This window comes from Hemicordylus capensis, chromosome 1 (assembly GCF_027244095.1).
Source record: "Hemicordylus capensis ecotype Gifberg chromosome 1, rHemCap1.1.pri, whole genome shotgun sequence".
Classification (NCBI taxonomy): Eukaryota; Metazoa; Chordata; class Lepidosauria; order Squamata; family Cordylidae; genus Hemicordylus; species Hemicordylus capensis.
Window position 1 is genome coordinate 314,774,024 of NC_069657.1, and position 21,605 is coordinate 314,795,628.

Sequence of the window (21,605 nt, forward strand, 5' to 3'; positions counted from 1 at the left end):
CCCCAATTTGTTCCAGTTGTTCCTGGGTGCATTTGTTTTAAAATGAATGAATGGGATAGATTCATATCTGGTTCTATATTGGTTTTGCTTAGGGAATCTCTCAGTTCTGCAAGACCTTATTTAAGAAAAAATCTAGCAAATAGCCATTACTACACTGAGGAGCACTCTTGGGATTTCTCTAAACCACAATTGAGAACACACACAAACTCATGCTGTGTGTTCTGTGGTCCAGGCATTTATTTTGACAGAAGATGTATTCTGCATAATGTAAAAGCTTGCACAGTATTCTTAAATAACCGATGAGTCCAATAATATATATCATCTCACCAATTATGTACCTCTATTGAATAATGATGAAGTAGACTTTAGACAGTTATTAGCATGTTGTCATCTATCTTTATAGCCTTTTAAAACTGATCTGGTTTTGAATAATCATTAGTATCTAGGTTTCATGCAAGCCCACCAAGTAAGACTTGGACAGCTGTGTTGACAGGAATACAATGGAGTCCATTGAGAGAAAATTATCTCCATTGTAATTCTCTCTAGATAAAGCAGAGTTCAAGCTTCCCCTGTTATACTGTTTATCCAAATCCTGACAGGCAATTAAGAAAGTCCCCAGCGACTGATAGGAGCTCTCAATATACATTTTAAGTTTCTGGAGTTTTAGATTTTGCTTTTATTCTACATACAGCTGCAATATCATTCCATAATATTATGTCAACTGAGTGCAATCATGGCCAAAGTCCACTTGGAGCATGACTGTGCATGGCAGTCTTATGATTAATCCTAATATGTTCTGCCATCAGGAAGAATTGTGTTATTTGTGATGACAAATTAGGCTTAATTTTGACAACAAACATTTCTCTTCCAAAGAAACATTTTTCTTCCAAGTAAACAAACCTTCCTCTCAATATAAATATATTAGCAAAAGTAATTATATTCCAGACATGTAATTGAACTTTTATTGCAGTATTTTCCTATACTTTTTGTAACACACACATTCTTCTAGTACACAATGGCTGACATACAGAGCAAGGATGCACCAGTGCAGTGAAAGAGCAGCCTAACAGAACTTCCCAACTAACTGTGCCAGTGCAGTAGCGAAGTGGCAATACTTGACACCCTTCCCCAGGACGTTTTCTATAGCACCCCAAACCAGGCTCAAGATTGAGCCAACCTCCCCTGGCCGGTCCGGAGGTTCTAACAGGAAGAAATGTTGTTGTTGTTGTTGTTGTTGTTTTTAAAAATGAATTCACCACCTCTGGGGGGTGCTGCCATGGCCTCCAATGAGGTCCCCCTCTTCCTGCCAGCCTCCTTCTGGTCTCAAAATGGCCCAGTACGGGCAGTTTTTGGCCCGTTTTGGACCTCTTCATGTTGGTGGTGGCCATTTTGGAGGTGCAGCACATGCACACTAGCCATCTGTGTGACCCTGGTCATGCACATGGCAGTGCGTATATGTGACGGACTCCAAAATGGCTGCTGCCAGCACGAAGAGGCCCAGAACAGGCCAAAAACCATCCAAACTGGGCTATTTTGAGACTGTGGGGAGGCCAGTGCAGGGGAGGGACCGCCAGAGACCTCCCCACCATGGCCCAAGCAGCACCTCCCGGAGGTGGTGAGTTCTTAAAAAATGTTATTATTTCGTTAGAACCCTCGGACTGGCTCGAATTCAAGCCTAGCCAGAGGGTCTGTTCAGAGGGGGGAAACCGAACATGCTCAGTTCCGTTTCTTGCCTCTTCAGCTTGTGAAACGCTTTGGTGAAATTTTCAAAGAAACCTCCTGCTGTGCCAGAAGTTGTCTCCTCAGCAAAGCACATGAGGCCCATTAACACTTTATATTGAACACGTGTGCAACAAGTGGACACTGTTCACAGATACAGATCTGTACGCAGATACAGGCATTCATATATTATGTTGAATGTAGATACAGAAGTACACTTCCTATCTGTACCATGCATTTGAAGGGCTTGTATCCAGGTTGACTTTTTAAAATGAACACAGGTGCAGTCATTCACACTAAAACATGTATGAGTGTACGTAATGTCTGAATCGGGCTATAGTTTCTAAGAAGTGTGGCCTTAATCTGCAAAGTGTGAGGCAGGCCTCCATATGAAGTGGTAGGCAGTTGTTAAGGTTGCAGACAACCCTTATGAACTCATCCACTTCCAAACTTATGGTATTCTGCTGGAGCTAGGGTGAACTGCTGACTGGGTCCAATGTCCCCACATTGAATTCCGCCCTCCCCCTTCATTAGGCGTCATTAACGTTTGTGCTGTGTCACTACACTGAGTATTCTCCTATCCCTGCAAGTGGCAACCAATGCTACGGAGACAGGGGAACTGTGTAATGTTATCAGGACATTGACGATATATACTTCATGTGGAGATGGGGGATGTGCTGCTTTCAGTGGCAGTTCCATGCCACTTTGGTAGGAGCAGTTCTGTCCCAGGAGGTCTGTTTATAGTATATAAGGAGAAGGCCATAGCTCAGGGGCAGAGCTCATGCTTCACTTGTAGAAGGTCCTCGTCAGTCACCAGTATCTTCTGTTAAAGGACCATAGCTAAGAGGATTAGGAAAGGCCTTTTCTCTGACTGAGAGCCACGGCCAATCAGAGTAGACTGTCTTCGGCAATATGATAGGATGTGATAGAGGGCAAATGTGTATGGCCCATAGAAGGAAGGTGAGTGAATACAGTGCTGCATTCCTGTCCAGTGTGTTTGAATGCTAGCAATAGGCTCTGTCACCCGGAATAACTCATAAGTCATCTTCTCTTTTCTCAGCATTGATCATGGGATTTCAGCACTGCTTTTGATCATTATTTCATTCAAAACCAATTTGTGCACTACCAAAAAAAAAAAAGTATTATTTGCAGGGAAAGTTTCAAGAAAAGGAGCTCAATTTTGAGTTCCTTTTCAAAACACCCAGTCAGTCAGCAAACAATTAAACATCTTCCAGAAGAACGATGCCCATTAACTTTGCATACAGCACCTCTGCATTTGAATGATGAACTTAAGATTCCAGATGGCTGGGTTGGCAGCAGGGGTCGCCCAGGCTGTGCACCAGCCTGGGGTCTATCCCCATCACAGAGCCCAGCTGGCTGACCCCTGAAGCCCAGTACCCATTTCCCAGCAGCAGCAGTCATGGCACAAGCCTCTGGGCTGGCTGGCTGACTCACACTGCCAGTCCTTTCTTCTGCCCTCCCATCAGCAAATGGGCTTCCTCTCAGAGGACCATGTGATGATGCAGGCTCCTCTGGGAGGAAGCCCATTCATCTACAGGGAGAGTAGTGGGGAAAGGAGGAGCTTCCGCCAAGGGACTCAGTAGTGGCGGCATCTCCTCCTCTTTCCACCCTCCCAACTGGCAAATGGAGGGGAATGTGGCAGCAGCTCCTTTTAATCCTATTCCCCAAAGGCCAGTGGGGAGGTTAGAAGGAGCCACCTGATAATAATAACCCAAACCCCTGCTAACTTGGCAAAGAGGCACCTTATAACGTGGTGATTCTCTTTATTGAGCAGGGGGAGAGTAACTGGCCCTATCCACCCCCAGCACAGTACTTCCAGTGACTGTTGCTGGTGTCTATCTTATGTTTCTTTTTAGATTGTGGGCCCTTTGGGGACAGGGTTCCATCTTATTTGTTTGTTACTTCTCTGTGTAAACTGCCCTGAGTCAATTTTGGAAGGGCGGTACAGAAATCAAATGAATGAATGAATCCCCCCTCTCTGTTTGTTGGAAAGCTTCACATCCAGCCACCATGGCTGGGGTGCAGGAGCCCAATATGCCACCAAGGGCCCAGAGCATGACCTTTTCCCAGGGCCCACCACAACTGAATGCCCCCTTGTTATGGAGAAATGAAATGGCACAAATTCACCCTAAGTTGAATTTGTTCCGGGTGCTGACAGTGAGGGAGGCTTGGCTGTCATGCACGTGGGACAGGGCCTTCTCTGTTGCTCCCCCGGTGGCTATTCGCTCCTCGGTCTCTTATCACAGTTTTTAGAAAGCGTTTGAAATCTTAGCTTTTTACCCAGGTTTTTATATGATTGTCTCTACTGCTGCTGCTTTGCCTTTTGTATGGTTATATCGTGCTTGTATTTTAAATCTTTTTAATCAGATCTGTGTTTTGATATTCTAGCTTAATATTTTAATTGGGTGATTTTTATAGTCTTGTTTTAATTGTTCTGTGTGAATTGCCTTGGGATTGTTCTAATGAATGGCAGTATACAAATTTAACAATCAATAATAAAGAAGTCCCACATTCACAAAGATGCTCTGAGCTAATATGATATCATCCTACCTCTTGGCTCAGTGTTCTAGAATTTATGTTTAGTAGGTATACAAGATGTGTCTCAGCATAACCTTTTTAGCTTTGCAAATTATTTCATGAAGCAAATGCTACAGCTAGACTAAAAAGGCAGTTAAATTATAAGTCATTTTAGTAAAGAGGCCCTTTGAAAAGCTTTTACTTCAGAACTTAGACTCCTAATAATACAGCGGAGAACACGTTGTCTCTTTTGCATTAACGATTACTTGAAGGATCCCTATTTGGCTAGTTTAGCCCCCTTTCCCCAACAGTGCTATCATTTATGCTGCGATGCTATTATCATGGTCACTATAGCATTTTTTCTTGGCATCTCATTTTTGTTTAAAATAAATAGCTACACATCACTTATAATGCAGCCTACCCAAGAAAGTCATTTCTTCACAGAGAACGAGGCAATTGCCGATATTTAATCCAAGCTTCAATACTATGAAAGTGCCTTCAAAATGCCCACTGTGCAAGCTGGAAATTATTTATAGCATACATTCTAGATAATGGGTTCTTCATATTTATATGCAGAGATTATATTCTTGAAACTACAGCCAGTTAAAGGAAAGCTGAAGCCCAATAACTCTCACCCATTTGACAAATACATAGCAGCTTCATAAACCTGCATAACATATTACAACCTACATCATTCATAGACAAAAATTAATCAGTTTCCCTTGTCTTTTGAGGAATATGAAATTATCATGGAAAACAGTCCTCGTCTGTTACAGCTTTGGGCCATAACATTTCAGGATTTTTGTTTGCTTGTTTCAAAAAGAAAGTTTGTAAAAACAGCATTATGAGACTCAATGTATGTACAATTGATTTCCATGCCTTATTTGCAGAACTATCTCACTGCAACAGCATTCTTAACAGGTTTTCAGGCTGATACAATAAATCTTCCCAAATAGGGACACTCCTGGGAATGGGCAAGCATACACATCCAGGAGCTATTATTGGATTGGAGTGACTGTCCACTGACATGAAGCTAAACCTCTGAAATGTGTTTTTCTGGTGCCTCCCAGCAGCAAATCAGATGAGGTGTTAAATGCATCATGGTTTAATTTGGAGTTTTACTTCAAAGTTAAAATAGCAGCTCTGTGGGAGCCTGATCTGGATTGAAAGGATGACCCAGAAGTAGGGGGTATTTAACTCTGTACCTCTGTATTGTTCTCCTGCCAAAAAGCTACCCCCAAATTGCTATGAGTCCTCAAAGGTGCTACTGATACCCAAACAGCATTTGGGTAACTGCCTATAGCAGTTCTTTGAAAACGGTGCAGATTATTTCAGCTTTTCCTATGCTTTCTCAAAATATTTATTATCCCATCAGCAATAGATCAGAAACAAGCTTCCATGATTTCTGTACTAGAAATGATCCAGCTGTCTCAATTTTCTGGTACCTATCCCTGGTACATGGTGAGATGAAGTTGTTATTCCACCTGACACACTCAGATTTATGAGCAAAAGCCTGAGGAAGGGTATAGGAAGCCAACTGGCCCTTTTTGGTTCTTCCCATCAAATGATCTGACTGGACGGAAGAGCAGCAGTACCAGTTCTGGCCACTGCATGGTGGAAGCAGTGGCCAGAACGGCTCTTCTCTTTTGCTCCCCGAGTCCCTTGTTTGTGACCCCTGACATCCTACACACACATTCCCAGATTTCATTTTATTATTGCCAGTTTAGATTCTAGTGCGAGTCCTGTCAATAACCATTTTTCCTGGCCTCAGAGTTCTACACCTTCTTCAGCTGTAGCTGGAATTGTATGGAACTCTTTATTAAAGCTGAGGAGGAGCCTGAGCAGAAGGCATATTGCCAGGAGTGAGGAGAGGGATGTGAAACTCAGCAGTCTTGCACATTATATGGCTGGGTACATACCATTTTGAGAATATATCCTGATATAGGCCCAATGCGGCCTAGCTCGAACATATACTTGACTTTCAGCAGTGGCTACATATCTGTTTGGAAGAATTAGGTGACCACTGGGAGTTGATATTTGGACATGATCAGTTATTCCTTTTCCTGAGACTTTTATTTGAACAGAAACATATGTAAGGTTTTTGACTATGATTCAAAAGTACTTCAGAATGTAATCCTGATTATATCTCATTTTCTGAAGTTGATAAATTCCAGAAAGAAAAAGGAAGGAAGGAAGAAAGGAAGGAAGGAAGGAAGGAAGGAAGGAAGGAAGGAAGGAAGGAAGGAAGGAAGGAAGGATAATCTGAGAGGCAACAGGAATGAAAGGAGCCATGAAGCTTAAGTATGGTGTTCGATGCACAATAAGTGATAAACCTTAGGGATGTGAGAACCGGTTCGAATTCTAACCAGGGTGGTTGGAAGGTTCAAATTCGAACCGAACCAGCCATCAGGTTTGAGCTGCAGGTTCGAATTCGAACTGAACCAGGGGGTGGTTTGATTCGAACCAGTTCAAACTGGTTCAAACTGGATCAGACATCCAAAAATTGGTAGGATGGTAGCTGGCACCCGGGGGTACCTGCCACCCAAACCCCAAAGCAATTGGATACTCGTACGATTTTTAAATGAATTTTTGGAAATTATTTTTATTTTTTCTCATAGGGTATAATGGGACTCGATCTAGGCCATTATACCTTATTGTGGAACACCCATGGGTGCCAACAACCACCCAAACCCTGAAGCAATCGGACAGTCCTACGATTTCTTATGAATATTTGAAATATTTTCAATTATTTTTCTCATAGAGTATAATGGGACCAGAACCAGTCCATATCCCCTATTGTGGAGCACCTAGGGGCACAAAAGTGGGGTGGGTGGTAGACAGACAGGGGTTCCTACCACCCACAAAACCCCAAGGCAATTGGACACTCCTCTAATTATTAGTGAATTGTTAAAGTATTTTTGAATTCCTCATAGGGAATAATTAGGATTGCAGCAAATGTATAGCTTCACGTTGGGGGGAAAGGGGTGTCATAGAGCAGAGTGTGGTGGGTGGTAGTGCCCAAGGGGGGCCAGGAAGCTATCAGAATTATTTGAAAGGAATTGGGAAAAGGGCTGATTTTTAAGTGATTTTTGAAGTTTATGTGTCTTTAAGGTTAGCAATGAGAGTGGATTCATGATTTGTCATTGAAAATCTTATATGCTACCAAAGAATCTACACTCAGAACACTTCAGAAACAACAAACCCCAGTACCCCATGGGTTAGCAACCCATGGGGGTGGTTGGCACCCTCTTTGCACTAGACCACCACTCACTCTGGGCCACCCCAGCACCCCACAAGTGGCTTTAAGGTTTTTCTCCATAGGGAAGAATGGAGGTTTCAGCAGCCCCATAACTGCACTTGGGGGGTGCTGGGGTGGCCCAGAGCAAGGGTGCTAACCACCTCCATGGCTTGCTAACCCATGGGGTACTGGGTTTTGTTGTTTCTGAAGTGTTCTGAGTGTAGATTCTTTGGTAGCATATAAGATTTTCAATGACAAACTATGAATCCACTCTATATATGAATGCTTTAGCATTGTTGGTTGCTGTTGCATGTTGTTACAGAACAGTTGCAGTTACTCAGTATGGATTAGCCCTCAGCCAGGCAATGATAATTTGCCACAGATACAACAGCAATACTCATTAAAAATAAAAATAAAAATAAAACAAAGCCATGGAAATATTTTCCTGCCTGGAATAGTGCTTTAAGTGGATTAAGGCTGGGCAAACCAAATGACTGCCACAAGGAAACATTTCTAATGGCTCCTCATAGAGTCTCCATGTGCAGCCACTTGCCTCATGGATTTTCTTCTTGACATCACAAGCCTCCAAAAAACAAGAAGAACAAAATGAGCATATCCCTAAGTAATCAATAATATATACAAAAAATCCTTTCTATAGCCTTTTGTTAAATATAATTCTTGCCAAATTTCCACATTGTATACTTTTAACCCCCAATGATGATTTTTTTAGAAAAAATTAAAGCATTTAGAAGTGACAGATCATTATGCTTCAGCAAGGAAATTATTCTCCGAGTTTGATTGGAGAAATTAAGGCAGCTGAACGCACTATGCTCTTCAAATTGTAATCACAATTTTTTGCTTCTGTCTTTTTCTTCTAAAATACTAAGGGGTAGTTAATCAGTTCTTGTTGCCAATGGCTAGTTTTATGAAGAAGACCAAACTGCAGCATCGCATGAGAAGTATTTCTTAAGCTACAGACTGTTAAAACTGTTTGAGATGGATGCTTAACTGACCTGGCATTCTCAGTCATTAATAGTCTAGTTGTCTACCATTGCTGGTGATGATGCAAGGAAAATGCCACCAAGAAAGCCCTTATTCTAGTTTGCTTGTTCGTTGTGTGCTACCATTTCCCCCTATTGTTAAACCTACTTCATGGCAGTCCGCTTGGGGACTTTTAAACTAAAACAGCTCCTTCTGCACTCCAATGCTGCCTGCAGTGTTCCCAGATTTGGTGGCGGGGGGTTGAATTGAAAGTGAAGTAATTGGCTCTGAACTGTAGTACCTTGGTTGACAAATGCCTCAGTGATGTGGTGAATGCAGAAATCTAGGAATGCCTATGCACTAGCAACACAACTCCATTTCCTTCACCCCACATGTTCATTTCAATTCCACTGTAATACAGATGCTTGATTTTAATTCAGCATCCATCCGTTTCGTCTGGGAAAGGCCTTTAGCATTTTTCTCTAATTCCCCCCTCCCCCGTCATTTCCAGAACCAGCTGCAAGTACACTGAAGGGACTACGATTTTCAGTTTTTAGCTTTTAAAATGTTTTTAAAATTTGAACTTTATACTAATTGTGTTTTTTAACCTGACTTGTAACTTGTATACTCAGTTTGGTTAATTTTATTACTTTTATTGTATCTATTTTATTGTTGTGAGCCACCCCGAGCAGTAGTGTACTGCAGTTGTCACTGGCCTGCTGCATCCAGGGGGCCCCCAGAGACATGTCACATGACTCCCCTTTACTGAGTTTGTTCAGAATTCTGAGAAAACATACATAGGCTCACTCTGCATGGTTGAAAGTCTCCCTTGCTAATCTGCAGCGAGGGGCCCATTTTAATAATTAGTGTTTCTAGTGTGTTCTAGGCATTAAAAGTAGCACAAATATACAGTATTCAATGTATATCACTATATATTGTGAAGTGTGCATGTGTATATTCAGTGAAATGTATTTTCAGGCAGCATACTTATTTTGCAATATCAGACTTAAATCCTTGGGAGCCTGGGGTGTGCAGAGGCCCTGGACTGGGGGGGTGGCATTTTAAAATCTCATCTCTAGGCCCACTCCAACCTTGCTACACCCCTGGTGCACTGGAAAAACAGAGTATAAATATTTTAAATAAATAATATAATGAATAAAAATGCTCACAGACCCCACACAATTAAATGTTCAATTACTACAAGCACTCACTTGATTCTTTCCAGAATCTAGGTTCTAGAAAGTAGAATTACATAGATAGCAATCTCTTGCTTCTCTCTCCACAGACAACAGCAGAAAAGTCATTCCTGCCAGCAATCTGACCTACCTACCTACTTCCCTACAGGTTCCTCCCTGATTTTTCTGAGTGTTGAGAAGCCCACTCCCAAACAGGAAGCTAAACCTACATTCTTGATTGGGCCAGGGAGGCAATCATCATGTCACCTGGGCAGCAACTAATTATGTTAATTAGCCTGCTTTGAGTGGGGGCTTATTAAAATGGAGCTGAGCCTGCCAGAAGAAGCAAGTTAAGTCATAGAACTGTCCTCTTATGGTACAAAAAAAGATGCAGGAAGCAGACAGAGAGACAGGAAAAACAGAGGAAGAGATAAAGAAGGGGAATAGTAAGTTGTGGGGTGCTTTGAGTGGGGAGGGCAGTGCCCCACTTGCCCCTAGCAGGCAGTCTCTCCTGAAGGATGCCATGGCTTTGATTCTACACTTCACCAAAAAGACCACAGCTCTGGTTGACATCTCAGATGGTGTGACCATCTGGAAAAGAACCTCTGGTGAAGATCTTAGGTTCATATAGAAGTAGGCCCACAAACAAACAAAACCCAAACCCTATCTTTCTCGCTCTCTTTTTTTAAACTGAAGGATGAGTAGGGCTCTGCACTTACAGCTGGTCCCTCTGCTCTGAATTTAGCTTCCTAAGTCTACAATCTATAGCTATAGTCCCTGGCCAAATATGTATTGCTTTAAGGAACACAATGCTTTCCTTCAAACTAGTTAAAGTAGCTGCCTAAGCAAAGCAAACATCCATCCTGCCAGGCTTTTAGCTGCATCCAGACATGAAGGAGTGTACCAATGTTGCTGAGTTTGTATGTCTAAAATTGCTTTAGGATGGTGCCTTGGGAAGTGCTCCCTTCCAGTGCTGGGGCATTCTGTCCCATCTTCAGTCACACTGCTTGGGAAATAGTTTAAACTTACTAAATGTCCTTGCATCAGCAGAGAACTTGCGGGTTTGAGAGACATTCTGTAATGAGCACCTATTTGGAAAATGTTAGAACTTTGTCCTGCAGTTTGTTTTTGAACTTTAGGCAATTAGACTGAATATTCTGCAACATCCACAATATTCTTCAAATCCCTAGAGTTGTAAATGTGTGCAGTCCAGAAGGGATGTGTGTTCAGATTGTTAAGCACCTGCTTGTCTCAAGGACACAGACCTAAGAGAAACGAATCCCCTTCAAGAAGGGCAAAATACCTCTCAGCTTCAAAAGTTTATTTGTAAACATAATACATATTTATGTAATAATATTATGTAATAATACTTACCCATATAAATGATCAAAGAGCTTACCATTCAAACAACATAGCTCTGCTCCTGCATTTTAGTTTTAAAGCAAAGTAGAATTATTTTCTGAAATGATTTCCTCGGCTATTGAAACCACAGGTGCTGATTTCAGCTGCATAGATGTATGCTTTTTAACAAAGGCAAATTCTCAGAATTGGGGGGTGGGGGTAATATGATGTTAGACTCCAAAAGGGCTTTCTAAGCACCATATGATCATTTGAAAGAAGAAACCAGTGCTAGTGAAAAGTTAAATAGTTTTCTCCATTGCATCTTCCTGAATACCATATTTGCAGGCAACAAAGTAAGCACTTACTGTGAAATGCTACTGATTTCAACACGGTCCTCATGTGGCTGCCTTCATAATGTGCTTTGAAAGGTTAATTGCAACTAAGTCTGGGTATTTCAGTCAGTTGTTTGGGTTCCCAAATCAAGTGAGTAATAAGACCTCCTGCATAGCAAGAGACCTTCCAAGAGATTTTGGAAGATTCTGGTTGTTTTCTTCTCCAACCTGTTACCTGTGTATGTGCATACGCAGAGAAACTAACTCAATTGTATTTTGTAAATGTTTACAATATATGCAAAAGAAAATATCACCTCTTTGGAAAGTCATTGTGACTCCAGAGAATACATCCTCAGGTCCAGAACCCTCCACAGTCACCCCTAGGACCCTGGGCAGATATGAGTTCTAGCTGAAACTTAGGCCAGAAGAAGGTGTGCACACTTAAGAGGGGAAGGCCCTCTATTTCAGAGCCCTGCTTAGGAGATAGAACACAAACTAATGTATGCTGAGAGTCAGGACCTCATGGATGCTCCAAGAAGGGAATGGAACCAGCAAACAAGGCTAGCTATAAAACTCTTCTCTTGCTGCCTGGTTGGTGTTGGTGCAACGTCTCCAGTCTGCCCAGCTTCTAGTGCTGTATGACTCCTCAGCAGGACAGCTCTTCTGGATGTGCATGGACGTGATGCGCGGCCGTGACGCATACGCACGACATGCACACACACAGTCAGGCTTTTGAAGCCTTTTGATGAGGAACAGGGGGAAGGGGCGGAAGGGAGGTATCCTGCCACCCCAAATGCTTTCAAAAACAGGAGTGCTGGAGGGGGGAAAGTGGCGGGAGGGGTAAGTACAGCCTTCCCTGCTCTTAAAGAGCCCCCCTCCCCAGTGCACCGGACCACGGAGGTGCAGTTCTGTGCACACAACTATTTCTGTCACTTCAGCAACCTTGCCTCAGACCCGCTCTTTGCTGTGCTGGACAGTTCCCCATGACCTCAAAGGTGCCAGCTGATAGAAGGTAAAGTGTGCCGTCAAGTCAACTTTGACTCCTGGCACTGACAGAGCCCTGTGGTTTTCTTTTGGTATAATACAGGAGGGGGTTTACCATTGCCTCCTCCCACACAGTATGAGATGATACCTTTCAGTATTTTCCTATAGCACTGCTGGCCAATTTAGGTGTTTCCCATCAGCGGGGATTCGAACCGGCAACCTTCTGCTTGATAGTCAAGCATTTCCCCACTGTGCCACTTAAGGTTACCCACAAGCAACTTTTGCTACAAACTTGCTGCACAGCTGTTGTTGTTTTAAAAGCTCATCCCTGGGAATGACATTGGATTGTATGCAGTCAGGCTTCCAAATCAGCCTTACCACTTGCAAAATGATGTGTCTGCCTGCACCATCAGTCTCTCTGATGACAAGTGAGGTGTCCTCTTTCTATTATCTTACCTATGTCTCTTTCTTATCTATGTCCTCCTCTGGAGGGTTTTCAAACAGCAGGCTTTACCGTGGGTTTACTATGAGTTCGAAGTTGACCAAAAAAACCAGTGCAAAAAGGCTTGCATCAATACTAGGCATGGTGAGGCAGGTGACATCACAATATTTATTATGCCAAACAAATTTCATGGACTAAAACTAAACTCTTCTAGGAGTATATGTTAGACTTTGTATGACAATTGTTCATGTTGGTTGCAGAATCTGGAAAAAATTATGAATTATTTTATTTATAACACACAATCTTAATTAATTAGATGTTGGCACTTGAATGTGCTGTGAGTTAAATGGACAGATGGAATAGATAGCCAAAGGTTCAGAGTTGTTGCTCCTGCCCTCCTCCCACCCCCACCAGGATGGAAGGAAGTTAAATAATCAGCTAAGACAAGAGCTTGGTGAAGAGGAGGAAGAGACTCTCTAACTGGCCTCCGGCCCCAGATCCCCTACATAAGCCAGACCACAGCGTGGGGAAAAAGCTGAGAAAGGTGACATCAGAGTAAAGGAAATGGCTCCAGATGACTCATTCAAGAAAGACAAACCACATGTTGCTAAGGAAGGCAAAAAGCCCCCAGGTCATATACCAGGCTATATTTATGTGTCACGGAGGCGGGTCTCACGATCAGTGAGACCTGCTTTTGCCAGGTTAGCGGGGAGAGCGGGATAAGCCTGCTCTCCCCACAGACGAGCAGGGCGGGAGCCCTGGGTGGCTGGATTGGCTGCCCACATGACTGCCGGCTCTGTGATGGAGCCGGCGGGGGCTGGGGAGTTTGGGGGCCGTGCAGGGCATACTGGAGAGACCCCCCAGAGCTGGGAGGGGGCTTTTTGCCTCCCCTCCAGGGGTCTACTCGTGAGTAGCCACGGCTCGGAGTCATGCCACGGCTACTCATGATTAAATAACCCGGGTTTGCTGAGAGTTTGCTCCGCAAACCCGGTTTAAGGGGAGGGGTTGTTTGGCGGGTTAACTGCCGGGAGGCAAACGGGCTCAGCTGCAAGCCTGGTGGCTCCCACGGTCAGCCAAAATTGGGCTAGGCTCCCCTAGCCCAATTTCGGCTGATCGTGGGAATAGCCTCATGGTGTCATCTCTTTGGCAAACCATTGTTTATTGTTGTTCTTGTTCTTGTTAGATTGGAGTGGGACCAACAATAATACTTAGTATTTGTACAGTGCTGCTGCATGTTCAGAGCACTTCACATATATGATCTTTATGCAATCCTTACAACAACTCTGTGAGATCAGTATGTATCCTATCTCCATATTGCAGCTGAAGCTGAGAGGGAGTAGCCCACATGCAACTCCCCCAGTCCCTCTACATGCGTGCTGTTGCACAAGCAGATTAAACGTGCTGGCCTCAGCAATGTCTTTCCTCCCTTTTGGAGCATGGGCAGAGTGGGGATGAGGGTCAGCAGCAATGTGTTTCCTCTCTTCCAGATAGTTTTCAGAGCACAGGCAGAGTGGGAATGTTTTGCCCGCCTGTGCAACAGCATATGCACAGAGGGCCTCGGAGAGTTGTGCCAGGGCCCCAGCTGGGTTCCTGCAGCTCCTCTTTACTTTGTGTGTGCACTTGGTTAGGATGTCAGCCAGTGTCTTCAGCCACAGTGCTACAACATGCTCCTGATCCCCTTTCTGACACCTGTTTGAAATAATCAGACAACCCAAACAAGGCAAATGTGCCTTGGTACTCCCAGAAGCCGCTAGGCTTCAGAGTAGCAGCACTGATTCATCTGGCCTCTGCACGTGCCCGGAGACCAGATGAGTCAGTGCCACTGCAAGGATGGGGGGAGTGCCTCAGGCTAAGCGCCTTCTCTTTCACTTTGAAAGGCATGTCTCTCTTGCCACTCCCCACCGCCCTTTACAATGACTTTTATTGCCTTCAGGAGCAAAGGGGGATCCTCACAGGATTCCCCTTTACTCCCATGCCACTGCCTTCTCCCCACTTCATGGGTGGTAAGACCATAATAAGAGCCTTGCTGGATTAGATGAGCAATTCAAAGCGAGACAGTATGGCATAGCAATTAGAGTGCTGAACTAGGAATGGCGAGTCCCAGGTTCAAATCCCCACTCAGCCATTAGGCTCACCGGGTGACCTGAGACCACTCACAATCTCTCTCTAACGTACTCTTGTTGTGAGGATAAAAGTGTGTGGGCAGGAGACTGTGTATGTCACCCTAAGATTCTTGGAGTAGAGGTGGGATAAATGTAAATAAATAGTCCAACTGTGGCCCACAAAAAGGTTGTACTGCCTCTGAACATGGAGGTTCTGTACAGCCGTGGCATTGATAGACCTATCCCCCATCTAATTCCCCTTTAAGGCCATCCAAGCCAGTAGCCATCTCCACATCTAGTGGCAATGAATTCCCTAAATTAATTATACATTATATGAAGTAGTGCTTAATTTAGTTTTTTCCTGAATCTACTGCCAATCAGCTTATTTGATCCCCACCCCCAGTTCTAGTATTATGAGGGGGTTAAAAAAAAAAGGATATCTGACTACTTCCTCCATGTGATGCATAATTTTGTGAACTATTTACATGTAGTTAGGCTTTTTCCAATAAACTCAAAAAACCCATCTTCACTGGCAGTTACTCCAGCTCTTTGACCATTTTGGTTGTCCTTTTTCATATCTTTTTTCCAGCTCCAAACATCTTTCTGAAATTGTACCGTAATATTCCATATGTGGCCACACCATTTATTTTATCTCTGAACTCTTTCCTAATAATCCGTAACATAGAATTTGTCTTTTTGTCTGCTGCTGAATACTGAGTTGATATTTTCAAAGAGTTCTACCATAGCCCCAAGTATGCTTTTCTTATTAGTCACAATCAATTCTGATCCTACGTATCTGTTGTACGTGCAAAGTCTGGATTTCTCCCCTTATGTGCATCATTTCATATTTGATGAAAACTCAAGCATTCAATATGGTATTGTGATCAGGAGTAATTTGGTGCTATACACAACCTTGGAAACCTCGCTGTTTCCCCTTGACTCCAGATAATTAATAGCATTGGTTCCAATTCCGACCTCTGGAAGACCGCATTGCTTACTTCTCTCCATTGTGAAAACTTTGTTTATTCCTAGCTGATGATGCTACTTCAACAAGTGCTTGGTAATTCAAGCTGCTTAGTATTTGCATTTCCCCCCATTTTATCAAACTCCTCCTACCAGACTCATATCTCCCCGCCTAAAGTGCTCCCCCCAAAAAATAAATAATTGAGGGGGTGCTCCTCAAGCTTTTCCTCTGTCTGCACCCCTATTGAGAACCTAATTCCAAAACCAGTGGCATCTTGGCCGGGAAGATAAAATAGCTGATTCTAAAGCATTGTTGTGATATGACTTGTCCTTAACAGTAAGGGTTGTGTGGGTGGTTCCAGGGTTCAGAAACCAAAGCGCTTTATCTAATATGGAATCTCCATTCTGACCTATGTACGCAGGAAATTTTAAGCGAATGTAACCCCTATGAAACTAAATTAGACTAAATCAATATCAAGGACTATAGTTTAATGATTGGTAGATTGGGTTGTCAACGCTGATTGTAGTACTTTTGGGGGATTTTTTGGTGTGTCTATTTAAGTTAGTAAATTACAATCTGAATTGCTAATGGATAGTAGATTTAAAGAAAGCTAATGTATTCATGACAGTTGGAATCTATTGTTTATGATATATTACCCACAGAGAAGGAAATCAAATTAAAGTAAGATTAATGATGCTTCTGACAGGGCCATTTAGACTGCTTACTTGTTCTTAACAGAAACACATTAATTCAAGATGGCAAAATTAATGAACTGCTTGTTTAAATTTTTTAGAAACACTCTTTTTAATAGGTGTGTTTTTAAAAGACGTATTCCATTTTTCAAAACAGTTTAGGAATATGTAACTTTTTAAAGTGTTGCCAGTAAGAACAGATTTTGATCACTCTCTTACCTTATTTGTTTCAATGGAAATGTCATATGTTTGTTACTTTACTCAACAAATAGTTTCAGTCTCCACGGCTCCTCTTCTAAAGCAGAGATTTTTACAGCTGAACGCAGTTTGATGCATGATGTGTAAAAACTAAGCAGTGCTTCCATTCCTGGTAAACAACTGTTGCTCTGTACTATTGGGCAGATTCCTTAAAATGTGCTCGCTGGAGAGGAGACAGGAAAGTTATCCTGTTCTTTTTCATCTGCCCAGCTGAAGGATATTAGCTGAACAAAATTGTATTTGGAATGATCTCTTTTGATGTCTCTTCCGAGCAGGTTCAGCAAATAAATAAACCAAGGCCCACAGGTATGAATGCATCATATGTTACTGTAAAACAATCCATTTGCCTTGGATTGTTATCTGAACAGTAATAGTGAACAAAGAGAAAATTAGAGGATGGTGATGGTTGAAGAAGACGAAGACAAAGGCAACATAGTATTAGTAGACAGCCTTTGAAACCTAGAAGGGTCATCTCTCTTTTTGAGGAGGCAGTAGCTGACATACTGCACAATCAGGGGTGTATCTGGGGTAGGGCAGGCAGGGCACGTGCCCCGGGCGCCACTTGAAGGGGGGTGCCATTTTGTAAAATTAATTTTTTAAAAAATGGCTGCCAAAAACAAAATGGCCACTGTGCATGCTCAAATGGCCTCTGTGAGGCTCTAGGTCATGCCAGGCTTTGCAGAGGCCATTGAGCATGTGCGGTGGCCATTTTGTTTTCAGTGGCCTTTAAAAAAAAAAAAAAGATTATTTTTAAAAATGGCCACTGCACATGCTCAAATGGTCCCTGTGAGGCCCTAGAGGCCAGCGGGGTGAGGGTTAATCTTTGCAAAAAAAACCACCCAGCCTTTAGGAAGCCCCCCAAAGGGGCTACGGGTAAAAATAATAATAATAAATATATAATATAAGACACTGTACACATATTCAGATTGGCACTATGTACAGAGAATCAGGGCTTGTAAATACTGAGCTGACGCTTAAGAGCTAGGATTGTATTCATTTGCTCTTACTTTGCTTCTTGTGATAAGTGAGTTAAATGTGATGTCTTGCTAATATGGCTATTAATGGTGAGTTTGTCTTTGAATCAGTGTGAAACCCTTAATATTAAGGCCCACTGGGAGTTTCTTGCTCTCTTTCTCTCATTTTAACTGTCTTTCTGGAAGACTAGAATATATTCCAAGCAGTGACACAGTTTACTCTGCATATCCTTTAATTATTTACAGAGTAACTGGGAAAAGTCAAATTCTCCATTGATTTTTAAAACTTATGTAATGGTGATGCTACAATACATAGTCGAGAATTAGACAGGCACTTCTGTTTAGTTTTCCAAGTACACCTCCACATAGTATTTGGGTATTTCATGAGCCCCCATATACTGAAATTTGTAGTTTTCCAGCATTTTTTGGTCTGGCTACATCCACTGCTAAATAGTTTTTGAAATATTAAAAGATTAACGAGCTTGACTTGTATTTTTCAGGTGATATTATGGTAAAGTTATCTGAAAGATGGGTGTCAGATGCTTGGACGGGGGCGCAATGTGCACAATGTGCACAATGCTACAGCCTGTGTGTTTGCAGTTGCACCATAACACAATTTGTGAAAATACAAAAACTATGCCACAGAGTTGTGCATGAGTAAACCTGCATGAGTAAACCTGTTGTTTCCAATAGGATTACTCTGGTGCAACTCTTGTGCAATTTTGCACATTTTTGCAAATGGAATCTTTTAACATTGTGTTTCATTTCCCCTCCCTAGAAATGATTTGATCTTTGGTAATTTTACATTTTACTAGCTGGGTGAACAGTGATTGAAGAAAATGCCCCTATCTTTCCAAATTCTTATAGGCATTAGGTTAAGAAAATGAGCAAGTAATATATGCAGTCTATTAGGTTACATGGCCCTAGTGAGATTTTGCTATGGGTTTCTCTGAATGTATTACATACACTGAAAACAGAATAATATCAAAGTTCATTATGCATTATGCATAACTTGGCTTTATTAAGATTTGTCCAGATTTGGCTCATGGGTCACATTTCTGACACCCATTCAATATCACTTTTTCTCTCTCCCTAGGCCATATTCCCTATCACTGAGTTATAAAATATTCAGCAACTTTTAATAAGAAGGGAGCTTTAAATGTATAAGGGAACATCAAACATGCCTATGAAAACTAATCATAGAAGCAGGGGCGTAACAAGGTTGGCTTGGGCCCAGAGACAAGTTTTTAAAATGGGCCCCCACCACCACCCGTCATCCGTCACCACCTTCCTCTCCTTCTCCTGGCCCAGTGTAGACTCTGCTAACTATCCCAACTAGTTAAAAGGTGTAAATTACAGCACAGCAGAACCAAATTTATTGACTGCCTGACTCCCTTAGATTTGAGGCGGTTTACATAATTAAAACAACAACAGCGGGGTGGGGTGGGGGGAAACACACACACACACCCCTAAAAGCCTGGCAGAATAGATAAGTTTTCAGAAGTTTCTTAAAGGACAGAAGGGAGGGGCATTAGGAATCTCAGGAGGCAAGGTATCTCAAATAAATGTGAGGCTGGATGGGATGGGATACAGAACGGGCAGAAAGCAGATTATAATCATGCAGGAAATGAAATGGCCATGAATGGAACCTTGCACAACTACTGACCTTTCTCCAGTTTGGGAGAGCTAGGAAGAGAGGCTTCTTCTCCTTCATCATGTATACTTTTAAAAGACCCATAGGATCTCATGTGCCAAGGACAGGTCTGTAATGTTTGAGTGATTTCTCCACTCTCTTACCTAACTTTGCATGTGAAGTGATTAAGAGTCAAAGAACAGTCTTGGATGTTAAAAGGGGGTTGATAAACGGAGCCAAGGAACTGTGAAAAGCACACACTTGTCACTCTTCTCTTGTGTGTGCCTCCCCACTTCTGTTTTCCTAATGGGAGGAGGAAGGGGGAGTGCAGCGTTGCAATTAAAAATGAATAAAGGCCCTTTGCGATGCTCTGCTTCCCCTTCCTCCCCCCCCCGTTAGGGAAACAGAAGCGAAGCCTGGGCAGGTGGGCAGCCATAATGCCCCAAATAATGAATTAATATGCCCACTCCCACTGCCAGACCTGCAGTGGGCAGGCGGGGGGGGAGTGGGCCATAATGCCCCCAAATGAATCAATGCCGACACGAGCAACGGCGCAAGCAGCACTCTAAAGCTGCCGTAGCTCCTCCATCTCCATAACAGAAGAACTGAATTTCTTAGAAGTGGCTGGCTAGCCTGGTGGCTGGAGAGGCTACAATTGACCTCCTCTCTTCCTTGCTCTCGTTAGCATCCAGGAAGCAGAGCTGAACCACCCAATCATGTGCCTGCCTTTCCTTTCTTTATCATGTGGGGTGCCGCCAGCCAATTGATGGGGAAGGAGGAGGAGCTGACAAGGGGAAAGGGTGGGGATGGGGAGGAGGGAAGGGCAAGGAAATACGGCGTGCTTGAATGAACATGGAGGAATTTTTTAAAAAAAAAAAACAAATAATCAAATTGAAGGAGCTGCGGCAGGCGCTGGGTGCGGGGAGGCACATAACATGTCTCTGGAGGGCCCCCCCCCTGAGGCCAGGGCCCCTAGACAGCTGCCTCCCCTTGCCCGATCATAGTTACGCCCCTGCATAGAAGCAAGAGCAATGTGACTTGAACCTCTCAGCAATCCCTTCTCAGGCCTGTAGATTGGATCTGTCCTATGAGCATGCCACTTTGAGAGATGGAATTAAATAGACCAGAGATGGTGGTCCATAGTATTAAGATTTCTCCTGACTTATGAAAAGTGGAGGAAATGGCCTCCCTTCTATACACGCCATTAATGTAATAACATGTTATGCAGCTATGTGCTTGATTTTTTCCTTTGGGAGGATTCAGATGACCACCAGAAAGTAAGTCAGTGGAAACCATATCGAGCCTCCCCATCACAGAAGCAGCTGCCATCATGAATGCAGCATTCATCTCCTCAAACACCATGCTAACCATGAATGGGGCACTGACAGGGATGACTGGCAGGCACAGAGGACCTTTTAGACAACGTTTGAAGAGGGCTAGTGACAGTTAAGGACAATTGGAGGCAGACTGCTTGAGGATGGAAGGTGCATATTATTTAGATTTGTTTAGAGGAAAGAAGAGTTACAATTATTTTTTTAACAACAATACAGCTCATCTGATACACTTGAGTGTTGAGGGCGAGTGCTAAGAGTTCCTCAAGTAAAAGCTGGCGGGGGGGGGGTGGGGAATCCCAAGCTACCCAGGTTATGCCACACCCATAATTATCCAAATGTTTTTGTTTTTTGTTTGCTTTAATTGAATTTCCTTGCTTTTTACAACAGAAGGTGCATGGTAGCATAAAAAGGTCAGAAGGGGCCTATGTTCAATAAATGAACATTACCTCCTCCCAGATTTTTTTCTGCTCCAGCGAGGAAAAGGGCCATTCTACTTCTTTCTTATGTGTGAGCAGCTGGAGGTGGCGAGCAGAACAGGGCTGGAGCAGGGCTGTTGGAAGCTGCAGCAGAGCTGGAGACAGCCACAGTGGGATCACAGCGTGGCCACAGTGGGATCAGCAGTGGCCAGTGTGGACCAGCGATGGCTGGAATGAGGCCAGAGGGGAATGGAGTGGGGCCGGTGGTGGCCAGCTACCAATTCTGAGCAAAGCAGAAGCAGCCAGAGGTAAGAAGTGAAGCCTGTGTGATGGAGCCTGTTCTTCTGTTTACCTCAGAGACATGAGTTAAACCATTCAGCAGTAATGGTTACCCTTTCAAGACTTTTGCCCTTCTCTGGGATGGGGGAAAGATTTAATTAGTCAGGCCCGTCACAGCTGTTTCGAAGGGAACAAAGGCAGAA